Here is a 16932-nt window from a genome sequence, read left to right on the forward strand (position 1 = left end):
TGAACTGCACATGTTCAGCACCTTTCCTTATGTTTTTCATTTTATTGTTCATTTTGGCATATTTTAATCTTAAAAAAACCCAAACACCCTGCTTACCTATATTTTACAGACCTTGAGCTGATACAAGGCAGAAATAAAAATTAGCAAAAGGCACTGCCATTTGGCAGGTTCTTAGACAAGGAGCTGATATAAAACAGAGAAATTTAACAGACATCAGTTCTGTTAGTTCCATGACTTAGCAGACTTGTAAGTATAGGCAACTAACATCTGAACTTCTTCGCATTTGCTACAGGTTTGTTCGTTAGAATAGTGAGTTTTCTAGGTTACATAACTAGGTTAAGTTATTTGGTCATGAAAGGATCTTACTAGACTGATCAAACCGAGTCCTGGCTTGGCAGCCAAACCTGTTTAAGCTCAGCCATGGGAGCAGTCTGAAGTGCTGGAGCACTGCAATGATGCAGCCCTCAATATCCGTGTGGGTAACCTGCGTCCCACCTGAGGTCAGGTTATTTACAGGGCCTATCTGCCTTTTTAGCTAGTGCCAGAGGGACCTTTCTAAGACAGATCCCAGGTTGTCTGCTCTAGCATATGTTTGATGATACACGCAGAACCCCGAGCTGGGTACAGCATGGTCTATCTATGCCACTTATAAACTCAAAGAATAAGCAAACCCCTCTTTTCCCTACCAAAACTCTAACAACTGATTCAATGGAAATCTTACACACAGCATATTCCAGGTTTAATATCTCCTTCTGTGATGCTGCCCATTACTAGGACCTATTTTCCAGTGTAACTCACAATCTCCAAGTGGCATCAGCCTAAAGTTACTTACCCATCATTGCTAAATATATCACGTATTTTATTCTTTTTTCTACAATACCATGGTTTCTTTTAGAATTTTTAGCCAGTGACCCAACTCAGAAATGTAAGTTATTGACAGACCTGAGATGACAAAAATTCAGATATCCTGAAGATATCTATCCACAGACTTCTTTCAGGTATTACAAATTTCCTGTGTGCTTAGAAGTGATAATTACGTTAATGCAGGTATTCTCACAAATGACAAGAACCATATTTATGCACAATAAGCCTTACTGGTCAAAAATTTTTGTGTCGATAAGAGTAATAATTGCCTTTATTTGTACTGAAAAATTGCTAGAGATACTTCAAGGCAGTATTAAAGCTTATTAAAGCTTATTAAAGCTTTGTACTGAGTTTGCAAGGCCTCAGGATTGAGGCTTCTCTGGCTTGCTCTCTCTGAACTACTTTTTACCTTCAACTTTCTTTTAACTCACCAACGGTGAGCTTGGAGCTACACAAAACTGGTTTTAGGGTTAACAAGGAGAATGAATAAATATAGCATTTTGTGTCTAACATATGCAAAGGTCATGGCACGTAGTAAATTTGGATATAACATTGTGGTGCAGACCAATGAAGACAGAGGAAGGTGCAAATGGATGCTGGTAAACATTTAGAAATGGCCCCATGAAATGGTAGGTGATATGAGTGAGCCGGTGCAGGATCTCCACGAGGCCTGACAACAAGTGTCTTAATAAGTGAACTGCTTTAATAAGACAGAATAAGAAGAGGAATATAGACAGGGAGTAAATCCTTTCACATGCTGGGCAGCCTGCATTTGTGCAACATCAGATGGAGCCTGGATGATTTTTCCCCACTGTGCTGTGCAGAGCAGAGCAAATCCTATCCATGAAGAGATGCTCTCCCTTTTGGTCATTTGAGCTGTTATATGATTTCCTTGTAAGAAAACAACTCTGTTCCTAAAAGATGTTCTCATGAGAACATCCTAGCTGTACTGTTAGATAAAGGCAACACCAAGCAGCTGGTGTAACTGCCAGACACGGCCTGCTTAGGATCAGTATCTCCTCCGATACTTCTGCCACCAGGCTCCCAATACACCTTACACAGATCCTAGCACGAGGAAGAAGAAACCACTGAAATGACATCATGTTCCTCCTGACAAAGGACTCCAGATGCTGACAGCTCACCACCTACCACTACCAGAAGGAAGCTGCCAGCCTCAGGAGTCAGAGGAGCAGGGGAAGGATGAGCATAACACCAGGAAAGGGGTAGAAACTAAGTATGTGTATAGTAATTTGAACTGGTTTATTACTAAGACTTTATTCTGTGTTCTAACTATTCTTTTTAACAATTAGATCTGGGATAATAATGATTAAACTCTTAAGGTTTTGACTACACTAGCAATAAATTCCTGGCTTTATACAAATGTAAGGAGTGTTTCTTTGCCCACAAACAAGAATTTTGAGCGTAACCACTTTAATCTGAATGAATCAAGGGTCAACATTTCTAGAGCTTAATTAATATGTAAGCAAGTTAGTTTGTTTGTTCCTCCCCAGCCTCCCCTCCAGGCATTGCAACTCTTGCCTCCCCACAGCTGTAGCGAAGAAGGTCCAGGTCCTTTCTAAACCTTGCAGACTGGCAGAGATAACACTATAATGCTCACTGTTCTCCAAATAGTATTTCAAAATTTTAAGTCCTGTGGCACCAGATTGAATAGGACTTCTCCTTCCATGATACAATGTTCTCTTAGTGTCAGCTTATGCAAGTTTCACGTGTACTGGAGAGCAAATGTCTAGCAGTAAATTCTGGAAACAAATTCAGTCATCTTCAGCTATCAAACTTCATCTTCAGCTGTGTCAGTCACCTTCAGTTATCAAATAGCATGTATGATATCACAGTCCCTTTTGTATTTGGATGAACACTCCAAAACATCTGTAAAAGGCTACATGACAAAACCTAGTATTTCTAAAGAAGAAAAATAGTACTATTTCAGATCTTTAAGATTTTATCTTCAGAGCAAACAGGCAAATAATATTTTTTCATTGATCTTAGGAACCAAGATTTGTAATTCTACCGAACATACAAAAAGCAAACTCAGTAGGGGTATTGCTTTTAGGACATACTGTTATCTTCTTCCCCTCTAATACATTTTTATAGAAATTACATCTCCCTCTTCTATCCAAATGATACTTACCTTGTATTTATTTCTTTACCTGTTCCCCTACCCTTTTCCTCCAAGAATAAGCAATCTGCTCCACAATCATCAAACACCATTTCTCTCAGAGATGACCTTATCAATACCTGTCTCTCTAGGCCCTAAACAAATGTTTTTAATATCTGCTTTGCTTTGAAATGGGCCAGGCCTATCTTAAACCTGAAGAAGGGCTTTGATGCTTAAACGCTTGCCTAATTTTCCCAGCTAAACCAACTACTCTGATGAAACATTATTTCACACAACCTCCCCCACCTTTGCTCGGTAGTAAATGCCAGCAAAAGCTATCTGGATGAATTGCTTCATCTCTTTATGGAAACTGAGCCATCATCAAAAGATTTTAACAATTGTTCTTTGGCGCACAAGCTGAGGGATAGCTATTGTTTTATTTGTGTGAAGAAGGCTCATGGTATTTACTGAGTCGTGATTCAGTCCCTCAGATTCAGACTTCATGACTCATTCACACCTGGTATTTTGATGTCTCAACAGGAAATCTCTTCCACTTCAAATTTACTTCTTTACATTATCATGATTTGGCTGCTAAGTCTGTTTCTAGCGCTACGCCACTTTCATTGATTTGTCCCTCAAATGCACAACAAATTTTCTATTATGACAATGACTAGTACATAATATTAATCTAAAACTGTTGCTTGTTCTGACAGATGTGTTCAGTCTTTCACGTTTTTCATGGATGAAAATCACCTGTCTGTAAAGTTGGAAATTTTTTCCATGTCAAGGACAAGAAAAAATGGTATTTTCAATGAACACAAACAGGTCTATTAGTGTAAAATAATACCCGTTTATCACCTTTCAATCCTTCACCTGGTCTATACCAAGACCCCAAGCCTAGGCTGATATCAAAGGAACTGACAGAACAAGTATAGGGTTATACCATTTGTTCTTGGGGAACAGCAGACATCTGAACTGATATATTATTGCTCACTAAAGCGATGCAGTCCTGAGAGCCGGGCAGAACCTGGCTTAGGCACAGCAGAGACAACAAAGAACTTGTACGCATTGCATGTAGAACACCCCATATAGCATGAAAGCACAAAGGAGAGAACAAGAAGGTAGAAAGGACAACCACAGCCCCTGCAAAAACAGGGGCAGAAGCGGGAGAGCAGGATCGCTCCAGCCTGTTTCTCTGGGTGAGGATGCTGCGCCTGGGCAGCACTGCTGGGTATCTGCAGCAGGTCCTCCATCTTCTGGTAGAGAAAAAGCACTGCTCTTTTATTTGCTATTCGCCACGCTTTGCTGCTGCAGCTCAGCAGTCATCTCTAATGTGTTAATCTTTTACTATGTAACTAGGTTAAGTATATTCAGAGTTGTAAGCAGGTTTGTGTGTGCATGGGCATTTGTGTGTTTTCTGCTCCAGCCTCTCTGCCTAGTAAGGTCATTGGTGCTGCAGCCCAGAGTCGGTAAACTTGGATGCAATAGTCGTTTCTATCCTTTTTACTTCAGCTGTACGAACAGCAACAGCTTTATGGATAATTAGTTTCTCTACTGACAGCAGCAGGTAGCTTTTGTTCCTCTCTCTCCCTTTGTACCCATATAGCTGTATGCTATAGCTATACAGCACTAAGCAAGCACTTCATGAGCCATTTATCCTTTCAAGTGGTTATTTTTCTTCTGAAAGAACAAATTTCATATTTTGTTGTTCCATTTGGAGACCTTCTTAGTGGCTTTATAGAAGTTTTCCTTTGATCTATTACTTCTTTTAAGGCAATGACACTTAAAAGTTTTTTTTTCATCAGAAACATGTTAGGGAATTTCTAATAACATTCAATCTCATCCAGGCTTCTGGAGCACCTAGAGGTACAGACCTATGCAACTTTTTGAAGAAAGCTGAACTAAATATTTAATGAAGTGATACTAAGTTTGAAAATGCATCTATTGATGTCTCCAGCTGGTCATTAACCAGCTCCATAGATCAGATTTTTATATCTGTAACATGAAATGAGAAATTATATATATCTTGAATCAGGTAAACAAACCCAGGACTAATGTCTGCAAACGTGGGTATGGTAAACATCCGGCTTCCACTGGAAAAAACACTTCTGAGATAATATGTGTAAGACAATACTGTAAAGTTACATTTTTGCCATTTCAAACCATACCATCTATCACTTTACATAGATATTTATCACTTTAGAAGTGATAAGAAGATAGAGAGTTAAACCTAGCCTTTTTATGGTTGAATTCTTCAGGCTGTACTGTCCAAAGTGAATCACGGACTTAACATTCACACTAGTGGCATTTTTCTGCCAGAGCTCTGTTTGCCTGGCCATAGTGCAATCATTCTTTCAGAAAATAGTGCCAGCTATCAGTGGGAAGGGTCCTATTGATCTTGTGAAAACGGGAAAACTGGAGATGGAAAATGGGACCAACAAAGCTATGGCAATTGATAAGTCAATTTGTCCCCTAATGGGATTATTATTGCCTTTAGATCAAAGAGCTGAAGCCGTATAATACCTTTTAACCCTGCCAAACATCTCAGTTAAGATTTACTTTTCTCCCAGAAGGAAAGAACAGAAGTAATTTAGCAAATTACAAGTGGTAAATGGCTTAACTGTTCTAAGACATAAAGTGGGATGAGAAGGTGGTACACTGGGAATCATGTGGGGAATAAAAGGATACAGGGAACCTGGTGTGTTTAATGAGCTCAGCCTACAAAAGCAATAACACACATGACCCACCGACAGTTTTGTGTCCATACATCTCTCTCTCTCTAGTCTGAAATATGTTCTTAATTATTTTTTAAATGAGACAATGTAATTTAATGATCTCTATTTCAGACATAGCAACTTTTCTACACACTTTTTTGCTAGGAACTGTAATCATGAGATTCGTTAGAATTTCCTAGGCTGCTTTTGTCCCTGCACTGTGATGTACACACTAGATGGCACTCAGTGCTTATTAATCAATGAGTCCATGCCCTGTCCAGGAAAGAAATTACAGCAGCCAGTGAAACAATTACCGAGTTTCCTTTTACCTTGAGCGTGGATTGTTGAAATTGCTAAAGACACTAATAGAAATTGATAACTTTCCAGTTATGCTCGTAGCAGAATGAAATGTTGAGAAGGCCTTGTTTACATCCAGTTAGATGCAACGTACTTACTGTGGCAAATGAGGTAAGATCCTTCCCAGATGTTCCGAGCACCCCTTAAATATTTTGTTCAGAAGGAAGATGGTAAAGCTGCTCTTGGTGTTACACAAATGCACTTGCTGATTCTTTGACTTTTATTATTTTGGAGACCACTGTTTCAGAAGAGCTTAGAAGACGTTAAGTTCTAACCACACTGGTGAATAGTAGGAATGAAAGTTAAATAATAGTAAGAAATAATAATAATAAAAATTAAAAATCTTCTAAACTTATATTGAAATATATGGAGGCCAGAACTCTTGCTGAAATTCGGGGAACAAAGTCAGTCATAATTAGAGCTTCCACCAGATGGGAAAAATGGAAAACCAAAGGAACTATAAAGAAAACGTTTTCGTGGAATGTTTCATTCTTAAGGGTTTAGCCAGAAAGGAAAGAGATGAGCTACAAAGCAGACTTCAGTGCAGAAGTCCTCAAACTATGATTTTCTTTGATAACAATACTATTTATGTTCTGGGCAAGTAATGATAACTTCCTAGATTATAGTTTTCACAAGTACAGACTGAAAATGAAGATGCTTCTTTTTCTTTTCTTTAGAACTTCGAGATCTCTAAAAATTAGATAAGCTTTAACATGTATAATTTTATAATGAAATTCTATCTTTTTTTGATTACAATCAGGCTAATTGTGACACAATTTATGGTAAAGCAGGAATACACAGAGTTAAATTGAGCATTTCTTGTGCTCTTTTGCCATGTCCTCTTGGATTACGTGTTTCGCCTTCCATACATAATCATGTTCTTTTCCAAGCACAGTAAGCCTGGGGATGCAGCCAAGTCCAGTTTCTATTATCTCCCAGACTGTGATAAAGTCACACAAGGAACAAATCTCTGATATTTTTCAAGCATAATGAAAAGTCACATAAGAGCAGCAAAATTATCCACTTAAAATACCAAGCAGCTGTGGCACTGGCAGGATTTTAGAAGCAGAGCGTTGTTCTTGGCTCCTCTGGTTGTCCTTCAGATAACCACCGCGTCTCTGGCACCCAGAGTTTTGAGTGCTCTCTTTAATCACCATTAGTCATCACAAGCCACCAATCCTATGTGCCTGCTAACACTCCAATCACTCAAGTCAGCAATAAATTTTATATCTATGTAGCAGACACAATGAAGTTTCAATGGTAAACTGAGACGGCATCAAAGACACCACGGAGTTTGTGGTGCGCAGTTGTGAGAATACTGTGAAGCATTTTGAAAAGAAACTGCAAAACTACAATTCGAGGTACCAACTCCTTTTGAAGTGTCTTCTATTGCACTAAGATTCCCACTATTCTGGTTTTGATTACTTACTGGATTGACAGGATAAGTGTCCTTTATCTAAGCTGAACATCCAAACATCCCACAGCAAATCAAACTGTCTTTTACAAGGAAGTCTCCAGTTTTCCATTGTTAAGGACTAAGTCTAAGTATAGGGCTCTATCTCTACATGTAGAACATTTCTTGACAGTTTTAATATCCGCTCTAGCCTCACTGTATTTTATTACTTCTGTCCTCTTAAAGCAATTTTATTTACCCTGTCTTGTGGACTGAGGGCTCTCTACCCCACTATTATTTTGTGATGCTTGTTCTATGGGCAATAGGAGAATTTCATTTTTGCACTGAGTCAACTTGTACTAAATGTATATATCATGTGAGGTGCCAGCATATCATCTATGCAGACAGCAATAACATACCATACAGGAAACGGTGGAAACAACCTTTAAGTTATTTTTGTTCCTTGTCAACTCATAACACTAATTATGTTCCAGTGAGTGAAATCATGTTTTTGCCATGAAGCTTTCACGATCTCACAAGAATAATCTCACTGAATACTATACACTCTCGTTTTCTACCTACAAACAGTAAAAATTCATTCAAGAGACTGTATATTTGGTTTAGCTTGCTACTACTTGATACTAGAAAATAGCGGAGATCCCCAACAACTTTCATTGTAACTATAAAAAATTAAATAATTTAATACCTTCTACTACATTGCACTCATCTAATAGCCACTTCATTTAGTAAATTTAGATTATCTCCAGGCTTTTACTGCAAACTTTCAGATATATAATGGGCAGTAGTGTACTAAAAGGGCATCATTACTTTCTTATCCAGAGTAAAGGTACATCCAGAGTTAATCAAGAGGCCATCCATTTACGTGACCACAAATTGCAAGTCCTCCAGATACATTCACCTCAGGATAAGAGTGTGATACTTGAAGTAAAATGTTAGGAGTAGTGCATTAGAAGCAATCAATATAAGAGAACAATTTCTCATTCTTTTTGCAGTAAGATCATAGCTTCTCCTTACGCTAGTGTACATCAGAAAGATGTCACAGATGACAATCTTTTCATTATTAAGTTGTTCCTATGCTTAATTAAATTCAATATTTTTTTTAATCTGAATTTGTATTATTCCATCAGCTTGCCTCTGAGTCATCTACATATCTGAAATGAAAAATATCTGGTCACATTTCCCAGTTACCTACATTATACACTGCTTCATGAAAGTTCTTCTATCTGGTACCCCATATATTCCACATGCAGGTGATGGAGAGAAATAGGTGCTTGTAAAAAAATCTATGGATGGGATTCCAGTTCATCCAGTTCAGGCATTTTACTCAACTGATGGATGAGAGCAATGGTTAAATGTCTACCTCCTTTCCCAAATACAGGGTATCAACAGGGCAAGGCAGACACTTTGAGCAACATGGAGTCTGGTTTAGTAAGCTTTCTGGGAAGTCTGCTAAAGGTAATTAAGAAAAAACAGACCTATTAATAGTAGGCTTAAATTTATTTTAGAGGCAACTATTCTCATGTGAGAAAATTTTTAGGGATTTGGAAATTGAAAGAAAAAAAAAAAGAAAGGAAAATAATGCTATTAAGGTGCTCAAATGAGAAGGATTTCCTAAAAGCAGTGACTGGTGTGTTGAGAGGGGCTTACAACACAAGCAAGCCTTTAAAAAGATGTTTACATCAAGTGAAATCCTTAAGTTCACAATTAGGCCTCACAGGTGTGATAAATTAATTTCTATAAAATTATCTGAGTTAGAGTATGATTTTCACCTAACATCCATCTCTATGACTGTGCCTCTTGTTATCCACATTTGTACACAACAACTAAGCTCTTATAATATTATTTGTTCCAGAAAAGCAGTTCTCAAGGTCTGAAGTACTTCACATCAACGTGGTTACTTGATAGATTTTTTGCAGGTGAAGAGGTCTTTACTCATCTCCTTGACTTTGCAAGCAAATGCCTGACAGTTTCTAATGAAATCCATGAGAGATTGGCTGTTTACCACCTTTAGAAAATAAGGCTAGAGTTTTAGTTAATTTGCTTAATTTTGTAGTTCAAAGTCAGGTTACATATATGTGTAACAAGGTTTTATACCGTTCAGCATGGTTCTAGGCTTCTTCTTAATTAGTGCTGTATTTTACTTTAAACAATTTTTAAAAAATCTTCTAAGTTTACAAATACTTGTATTCAGCACAAGTCCAATACAAATGGCAAGACACTAAAATATTACCTTTCACAAACAAAGCAGTTGCTGCAGTGCCCTTAAAGTTATTATTGTATTCAATCATATTTATGAAGATACAGTAGTTATGAAATATAATACAAACAAAGAGGCAGTTAGCAACAAAGCAAAGTAGCTCATTATATGCTTAGCATGACAGTTTCATTACTGCCCTACACAAATTTCAAAGCTGTAATAAGATATGTAGTAAATGTAAGTTATTTTGAAACTAAAAGCACAGCAGGCCTGAGTTCTGTGTAGCTCTGCAATTTTTATTTTTTATGAATCATAATATCTTAACTTGAAAATTTGCATTAAAATAATGCTAAGGTGAAAGAAGGGAATTGTGGGCCTCTAGTTCATCTAATTTAGGCATGCTAAATGGTTCTTAAGGTCAGAATTCTCTGAAATAAGTTGCATAGAGAGAAAGAGGGAGGTATTTTTGAAGACTGTAAAGGGAGATCGGGTCTGTTTAAGTTCGGGCATTTAGGTAAATGGCTCCTACCCTAACAAGTCAGGCAATATAACAGGGGATGTTGCTGCCATGCAGCTGACATGGCATGTTTTGTGTGATCACCATATTTTTAGAAAAAAACAGCCATCAGTCCATTTAAGGCAGATCATCCTTACACAAATAATTAAAAATATATATTAGATTTTTGTATGAGGTCTGCATGGGAGGTAGGCTTTTAGAAATATCAGTAAATGGAGAATCGTTCCATGAAAACATGTCCAGCACTTAATTGCTTAACTGCTAAGATGTGTTGTCTTCTATATAAGTTTATATATCTAAGGTTATATTAAAAATAAGTCTGCTACATTTTTCTTTATCCATAACGTACATATTCCATCTCGGGACTGAGCGGGAAGCACATGCTCCTGATTACAGAGATTATTTATCTGTTTCAGATTGTAGTTACTATGTGAAGCGCTCTGAAAGACCATCCCTTTCCTTCTGTTGGGAATGATGGTGACTAGGTAATTTTCAGTTATTTCCAGTGTATCTAGCTACAAGGCTGGTGGCTTCAAGATTCCATTGCTACATTGATATAGTAAATTAAATAAGATACAAATGCTTCCTGCTATGCACTGTTGAATTTTTAGTCTAATTATTGGTGTGGTTGTGGTCATTGCCATGTAAAACTCTTCTGAAATATCCCCAGCATGATCCAGGAGTTAGTCTGGACAAAAGATACACACAGAGCCAAGGCAGCTTCTATATGGTCACCTTTCTGGAGAGCCAGGTTATGGCAACGTCTGATGCTGTGCCAGCTGTTTTACCTGTCAGAGAAGTACCCTGTGTAATTTCTGTTTTTCAGCCTACTATTTGTTGCTTTTTACTTTTCTTGGGGAGCTGGGAGTATTTTAAAAGCTCAACCCAGACGTCAGTGCCCTGCCTTTGGACTCCTTGGAGATAAATTCATAGTCCCACTGGTTTCTTTCCTTTTTTTTTTTTTTCTTTTTTTAATAAAGTTGATTAAAATCACATACTTTTCTTGCACTGTAGGCTATTATTCCCTCATTGGACACTTCCCCATTTATCTATCTATAGATATAGATATATGTATCTCAAGACTGATACACATTCCTGACTGAAAGGTAAAAGCCCTATGAGCATCCAGCTGTAATATGAAACAGCTTATTTTTCAATTTCAACAGATTTATCAAAAAGCTTTAACAGTGGAGATTTCATCCTCCTGTGGTGCCATTTTAGTAGCTGTAGCTTCTATTAAAATTACAAGCCAAAAATAACGAAAGTTTCATTATGGATGATTAACCTGCCATAAATAGATAATAATAATAATAAAAAGTCAGACAAGCTTTTCCACAGAAATAAATGTGATCTGAATTGGAGAAGCTTCTAAAGGAGAACTTGCAGTTTTGGGCAAAAACATTTGTTCCCATTATGCTACAATGCCCCTTATGATCTCTAAATATCAAACCAATGGGACTCCCTGTGCTGAATTACCCTTCTTTTCTCATTAAGTTTGTTTTTTAACTATTTTCCCCCCTTGTTCTTTCACTGAGGGAATTACTTGGAGTTGCACAGTGCTTGCAGCAGAAGATTAATTTGCCTTAGGAATAACCCCCCACCAAAACAGAAAAGAATACAAGCTTTTCACAAGCACTTGTGAACCGAAGCCACTAAACATTTGATTATGTGGTACTCCTTGTGACTCGTGACATGCAAGATGATGATAAGCTTTAAGTCTCAACAACAATCTTTTCTCATATTTAAGATCAAGCTCTGAGAATTAATCCAGAAATTTGCAGCCCATCCTGCCTTTGGTGTTGCCATACCAGACTGCTTCTAGCACCACCATCACCTACTTTAAAGCTGGGTATATCGTATCTGTAACTGGAGTGTAGCCCTATTCCCAGTTTCCCACAGCAATACTAATTATTTTCAGGTATTCTGGGGATGAGAGGCACAAAGAATAGTTGCTTATTAAAAAATAAGCCACTTCTGAATAGAAAATATAACTAATCACTTGCCCGTGGTAATGAATATCCACTCAGGTACATCCATCACTTCCTACTTTACTGTATTTCCCTTTAAAGTGAAACACAATGTTGTTCTTTAGAGTCCTAAAGAGGAAGTTTCCAGCAGCAATTCATTAGAAATATATATTTATTATGACTAAATACAGAACACTTCTGAAAGTGTTCACAGCTTCAAACACACCTGCAACGTAACTCCATTGACTGCAGGGAACTCTGTATACATTGGGGATGAAATTTAGTCCTAGGAGTTTAAAGCTTGATGGAAAATCTAAGGGAACCAAGGGAAATCAAGAATATTCAATGAATTCCTGATGCATATGTATTCTTTTATTGAATTGTTTCCTCCAGGGTTTATTATGGATGCATAGTTTTTTGTTAGAAAAAGGTGTTCAAGATTTTTTTTTTTTAAAGACAAGGAGTGAGCCATACCATGAAGGTTTATAAAATTATCATATATATTAATCTGATGTTGAGCAGAGATTTCAGCCAAGTTTATAAGATAGTTAGGTAGTAGTTATCTCTACATACTGAATTTGAAATATTTTAGGCTTCAGTGATTATGAATGCCTCAGCTGCAAGACATTCTGCCACATTCACATACATCTCACATCTCGCAGGCTTATATTCTTGAGGGATGTTATGAGGTAACAGGAAACCATCAACAAGTCCTATTAATGGCAGCCAAAAATCTTCTACTGACAGTTGCCATCACCAACTAATCAATCTGAGATTTAGGTCAGCCACTTTTTTACCAGCTACACCAGATATAACAACATTACACACAAGACAGCAGAGAAAATCACCAGCCTGTGGTCCATTACAAAAAACTGCCTTAAATTTTGATTTTCAGTTCCAAATAAACGTTCAGTTTTCCTGTACACACTTCAGTACTTAGGTATAGAAATAAAACAACAAAAAAAGCAAGTATCTGACTCACAAATGTGGCTTGCTGAATGGATTTAAAAGTGCCAACTATTAAATAGGTGTACTTAAGACAAAGCATCATTAACATCCAATACTGAGAATGCTGCTAGCACCAGATCTTAATCTGTGTAATATTGTTCTTCATACCTAAGCTTTTCTCACTAACTTGTGATGACCTTATCTAACTAATGACCCTATCTAAGCAGGCTGAGCTTTCAACTAAGGCCAAAACAGTGCTTGCAAGGCATTGATCCAGTAAGGTATTCAATTAAATACACATTACTACTTCGGTGGCCTTTGAAGAGCATTCTCTTCAGGCTGGAATTACTTATGAGAATGGGGCCAGATTTTGGCTGTGACCAGTAGAGGCTGCAATAATATAAATAAAATAGTTACAATCTACTTTCAAACTCATCAATGAGGATACAAATGGCCTAGTAATGCTATTGTGGCCACAACATTACGTTCACCACAATGTAGTATTTATTATTTGATCACTATTGTAGAGTTTTGAATATACTTAATTTGTGTCCAGAGTAGGACTCCCCCCAGCATCTCACCGAAGTGCAGCATTCCTTCCATGTCTGTTTTCACATCATCCACCCCACCTGGCTCACAACAGTCTTTTCCTTGATAGTTCATTCCCAGCTGCATACTCCTTTTCTTCCTGTGTCCTAATGCATAATCACTCTCTAACTTCAGTGGTTTTGCCAGTGTTCCCAGCTCTTTGTCCCCATCTACTCCCTACAGCACTTGTGCAAGAGAGAAGACTGAGGTAGGAATCTTCCTTTCCAATTTTTCCACCTAAGCACAGAAAAAAGTGACTGTTAATAAATGTATCTGCTCTCCATTCAAGTGTCTTGAGCAGCACGTGTATAGCACAATATGCAGTAGCCCAGCTAAGACTTTGAGGAATATCCTGGTAGTTAGCAGAGGACACCTTAATTGAGTACAAAAAGTTACAGAGAGCATGTTCTAAAATTTAATTGGACCAAATATGACTAGCTTTAAAGCCATGAATCATATTTCTGATTTCAAAAAATCACCTGCCTATCAAGTCCCTATTTCTTGAATGCCCTAGAATTTTTAAAAGAAACCAGCATATTTTCTACCAAGACACTTTTGCTTTGCTTTTTTTTTCAGAAAGAGCTGTTTTGAGGGAAAGTTTCTATAAATAAACATGCCTAACAACAAAACGGAGGCACATATCCAACCTGAAAATTTTCAGTCCAGATAATTTGCTTCTGAAACAAGTGAAAGAGGTTTATTTTAGGAAGTGTCAGGAAAGAAATGCTACCCACCAAGTGATATTAACAATAGATCTTAATCATATTTTCACATTAAATTCAATGGAATTTTGATTTTGCAGAATTACAAGAACCAAATGTCATATACATTAAAAAAAATTAAAAATTAAAGAGCATGAAATATGTAGGACAGATCTAGATATTCAGTCTTCACTGATATTTTACATGTTTGTTTTACTACACGGTCTAGAGATTTTACAACATGTGGTAGAGGGCAAATAACCAAAAAGTCTCTATGAAACTAAACTATCATTGTATCAGAAACCCATAAGACTTTTTCACCTTTCCGTAGATTAGTGTGAGAAAGATGGGGTGCAGGCAAGACCAAGGAAGCTGAATCATGCTCTGAAATTACCTCTCCTTTTTCGCTAACCAGAAAAGGAACAAGTACTTACATGACATGTCTTCATCTGTCAATAGCTCATCCTAGTGTGAGGTGAGAGAACTCTAGCCTTGAGGGTGCATCCCTAATTAATCTTATAATAACCCACAGGTGGGTATCACATGGCTGAAGCTCGGTCAGTAGCACACCAGCCTCAACAGGTGAGGCATTGCTTAGAATCAGGGCTTGGCAAAGATACAGATGGAAAATCTTAGGAAAGCTTTAAGCTAAAATCTTAAAAATCATTGTGAACAAAGTAATTCTGATGACACCAGTTTTACAGTTACAAAAACAAAAGTCAAAGGATTTCTTATTATTAGCTAAACACAATTTCAATACATTTATAACTTTTAAAGTGGAAATTGTAGAATTCATGTTTTTTAGCTGAACAAGCATTATTTAAAATTTTTAACAGAAGCGACACATGAAAATTGAGGAATTAAAACCTGAAATCAATAATAAGGACAGAATCACAAAATCAAAACAGCATTTAGCTCAGCAAGACTTCTTCATAAAGGTTACCAAGATAATGATATTATCCAAAGATGTTAGCCATAGATAGGATTAGGGAAAAAAAAATTAGGTTATAAAATCATAATTTAATTTGCTCTTTTGGCAGAGAAGAAATTTACTCCTGAGCTGGAATTCAGCTTCTTTCACACAAGTCAACAAAACAAACATGAGTATATTCAAAATCAGTCAGAATCGTAACATATTATTTTCTATTTGTTGTGCAACACCTCTAAATGGAGGTTCTCCATTGGTGTTATTATTTCATAGTCTTCAAAGGCTGAAACACTTGTAAGGTCCCTCATTTAATCCTCATTCATATTTCAATTAACTGTATCAGTTTGATTAACTAAGGGAAGGCTGGGCTGCATCTAGTTAAAATTAATCTTGGCAACTGATTGCCCAGATTATTGATTAATCTGTGCAATAAATGTAGGAATGAAACAGCTCCTTCATGTGCCAATACTTTAATTATTTATCACAGATAAACAGATGTTATAAATCCTGTGCAGACTTCTAGGATTGTCATTGTCATTAACCAGTCTCACCCCTTCTACAAGACAGAATGTGCTCATCCCTGCATTTATAAGTAAAACGTAAACACTGGCCTGATATCTCTGCTAAAAATGAGGTACAAATTCAGTATTAGTCCTTTAACTTATCTTGATGGATACATTATGTGGAAACATATTAGAAAAGATTTTGTGATTTTACTAATAGATTGATAACACCTGCCCATTTTGCTGTAGATTTATATCCAGCATTTTCTATAGTATAACAGGAAATATTTTTTATAGCGTAGCAGGAAAACATTAGGAAAAAAGTCATTATAAGTGACTGAGGTTAAACTGTGAATATTATGGTATTTTTTCTATGTCTCAAGAAATGTTTATAAAGGTAAAGCATCCTGCATTACATGAATAAGGGCTTGAAATAAAGGATTTGAGCCAGACTCAACAGACAAAGCTCCTATAAAAAAGCAAACTGAAAACAGTTGCAGATTAAAGATGAATGGTGTACTTCTTGCATTTATGTGGATTTTTAAATCATTTATACAGTCTAGTTCAGGTTTTTTTCAGTCCACCTTTTTTTTTCATTTAATTCTATTGAGCAGTGATGTTTTTGCCTTAATGATGATGTTCCTCAAATGTTGGTACAAGAATTTTAAACCATTCATAACCCTAATACAATCTAAGATAACAATAAGAGTTTCTACCATGCCAAACTTGATATACCTGATCAACATAACTGAATTAAATGTTATTTAATTTAAGTCAGTCCGGATAAGTAGCATGGATACTATTCTAACAGACAATAGGACAAAAAGAGATGGTGAACTCTGTGTAAGATAAGAGACATCCTGGAGAATCAATATGGGTACCATTTTGCAGACAGAGCGCATACAAGAAATAAAAGGAATAGAAATGGCCCTCAGTTATATACTGAAAAATGTAGTGTAATAATTACAAAGACATTATACCATGAATCTGTGCATTCCTCTATTAAAGCAGTTCCTGACACTTAAAGTTTTGCCACCTTTGCCTACCCTAATAATTTTCAGTCCTCTCTAGGAAGAATATGAATTCTAATGAAACACTTAGAAAAAACAATGAATAAA

Source organism: Falco punctatus (assembly GCF_963210335.1).
Source record: "Falco punctatus genome assembly, chromosome: 6".
Lineage (NCBI taxonomy): Eukaryota > Metazoa > Chordata > Aves > Falconiformes > Falconidae > Falco > Falco punctatus.